Below are 3,244 nucleotides of genomic sequence, written 5' to 3'. Positions count from 1 at the left end.
TTATGGGGAGCCTGAGTCAGCGGACACTGGCTTGTGTCCATCTCTGGCTGACTTCATGCTGGTAGCTTGGAACCAGCCATGGGAGTCTCCATGCCATGGCTGTCAGCAAGCACTATGAATCAGGGCTTCTGTCCCCTGGAGCCAGTTGTTAAATACGTACCCGCACACCACTGTCTGGGCTCCCCGGGTTTCCAATCAGAAGTTTCTCTTCTTTCTCAGCAACGAGGTGAGTGAGAAGGCTGGAGTGAGGAGGCTGGATGGACCACACATACCCATCCAATGAATGGGTATTCATTCCACATGGAAGGAATATCAGGAGATTAAGTAGAGTTAAATTGACCTCAGGGGTTCCAAAGTGCAATAGGCTTGAGAATGACCCCTCCAGCTGGTGCCTACATTCTGTGTCTTCAGAACTTTCCTCTGGGACAGACCATCAGTGGGGTGGGGGACATTAAGCTGCTTACCTCACTAGGAGGCACTGTGAAGTTACTGGCTAAGGGCGGTCATCTTTTTTTTTTTTTTTCTTTTCTTTAATTGCTGTGAGGATGCTTCATCCTTTTAGAGAGGAATAAAGAAGTGGAGGCCAGGATCCATTCTCTCACCCACAGTCCTTGAATTCACAGTCCGTCACACCATTCAGGACAATGGCCCTGTGCCCCCCCGCCCCCGCAAAGCTTTACTTTTTAAGGACAGTATGTTTTGAGAGATGACAGGTAATAATTTAATTGCTGGATTTACCCACGAAATGCCATGTGCTGCCAGAGTCCCATCCTCCAACTTTAGCTATTTTCTCTTGACTTCTGACCCAACCAAGCCAGAAAATCCATTCTTGATACCCATGTCCTTGAACGTTTGCTGACTGGGACCATCCTGACACTAATCACTGTAACAGGCAGGCATGGTGTTGAACGAGCTGAATTTGCTTTAACTAATTTTAGCAGAAGATGCATTTACTAGAGGATATCAGGAGTGCCTGGTTCTGGGGGGAGAAGGAAGGCAGAGAGTGTCAGGCTCTGAGGCTATTTTGGCCAGAGGCAACACCCAGACCATCCCCCAGCGGCTGCCCAGGGAAGACCCCACCATGCCACTGCTGCTCAGTACAGACATGGATGCTGCTGTTGGGGCTGGACACCCAAGGCCCGGCCGCTGCTGCCTGTCATGGATTTTCTTGTCACCAAGCTTTCAAACGAGCTTCTTCCTTTGCCTGAGATGCTTGGCTTACCTCACCACTGTTCCTTCATCTGAGTTACCCTGAGGTGGCCTTTTGGGTCAGTTGTCACCTCTTCTGGGAAGGCTTCCCTGGCCCCACAAAAGCCAAGAAGAGTACTGTGTCCTCCATCCTGCCCTTCCCCGGTAGCCTGTGTTAATGTCACTGTGGCATTTGTCATCATGATGGTGTCTCCCCAGACACGCCGTGACTGTCACAGAGCCCCAGAGACAGGGCGCTCTGCCTCCTGCAGACACTTCCCCAGGTTCGCCCTCACACTTCTGCTTTGCTCTCCTCTCAGGCTCTGGTGCTGCAATTACATCCATTTTCTCCTTGCTGATGCCTTAATGGAGAAGGATCATTTTTTAAAAAGATTTATTTATTCATTAGAAAGAGAGAGAGAGAGAGAGAAAGCTGGGGGGTGGTGGGGGCAGAGGGAGAGAGAGAATCTCAAGCAGACTCCATGCTGAGCATGGAGCCTGACACGGGGTTCGATCCCAGGACCCTGAGATCATGACCTGAGCCGAAACCAAGAGTCAGGCACTTAACCGACTGAGCCACCCGGGAGCCCCGAGAAAGGGCACTTTTAAAAATAATCCAGAACTCCATTTAAGAGAAACACATACCAACCAATTCCTACTTCAGTGGCTTTGGTGAAGAGTCAAATTGTTTTTCAGGAGTGCTTCGAGTGCCCAAAACAATAGCACGTGGAAAGTTTGTGGTTGGAAAACCAGGAGGCTCGGGCCTGTGTGTGGGGGTGCAGAGGGTGCTGTGAGGCAAGCACTCAGGCAATGGAAGAGAAAGAGAGGGAGAGGGAGAGAACATGAGTGAGCACGCTACAGGAGTCCCTCCTGATGTTGGACCCAGCTTGGGAGGTCTTTAGGGCTGCCCTGTTTATTATGGTAAAGCTCTTACGAGCTCTCTTTATACCTAGAACGATTCACCAAATCACATCCTGCTTCCTTGGTCCTGCTCTTACAGAACTGTTATTTCATGATGAAGCGTCTCTTTCTTCAAGCACAGGGGTGCTCCGCCTGTGATGTTTATTATTATTTCCACATTTCTGATGAGGAAGCTATGATACAGGAGAGCGGAATGTTTGCCTCAAGGCCTGTCGTTCAACAGTGGATTCAGTCCACGTATTTACTGAACATCTATGAGGAGTCAGGCCCTAAGGGCTAGTAGATCGGGTGGAATTTGAATCCAGGCTTGTACAACCTCAAAGCCTTTCCACTACATCGTGGCAATATTTGTCAGACCCCTAACCAACGCAAGAGTGGTTAGGGAGAACAAAGGTAGAGAAATGATAGGGAAGAAGAGAAAAGGGACGGAGCAGAGAAATGACCTAATTATGGTGTAGCTTCAAGACTGCACCCTGCTAACATCCATGAATACTGACTATGGCGGTTGGAGTTTGAGATAAAGAAACAATAGCCCTTGTTTTCCCTCCCAAATGGAACCGGTTTAGAGAGAGAAGCAGGAATCAGACAGGTGGCGATTAACAAGCAATTCTTTTAAAAAATAACCTATTCTTTTGAGTTGAATTGTGTTCCTTTCCTCCCTGCCCTCCCCTCACATTCGGGTCTACTCAGACTGTGACCTTATTTGGAAGTAGTGTTTTTGCACATGTAATTAGTACAGATGAGGTCATACTGGATGAAGTGGGTCTTAATCCCACACGACAGGTGTCCTTATGAAAAGAGAAGGCCATGTGGAGACAGAGGCAGACATAGAGTGATGAGCTGCAAGCCAAGGATGGCCAAGGATCGCCTGGAGGCACCGGAAGCTGGAAGAGGTAAGGAAGGATTCTTCCCCAAAACCTTCCGAGGAACTATGGTCCTGCTGATCCCTTGGGTTTGGACTTCTAGCTTCGGGAACTGTGAGAGGATTTAACCACCCACTTGGTGGCAGGTTGTTACAACACTAGCAGGAAGCTCATGCTCCAATGAAGCAATCTGGAGAACTTGGTTTTCTGTTCACAAGGAAGTGGGTTTGTGGACGCCTCATCCCGGAAGAGATGGGCTTTCCCACCCACCC

The sequence above is a fragment of the Zalophus californianus genome, chromosome 9, assembly GCF_009762305.2.
Source record: "Zalophus californianus isolate mZalCal1 chromosome 9, mZalCal1.pri.v2, whole genome shotgun sequence".
Taxonomy (NCBI): Eukaryota; Metazoa; Chordata; class Mammalia; order Carnivora; family Otariidae; genus Zalophus; species Zalophus californianus.
This window is presented reverse-complemented; position numbering follows the sequence as displayed.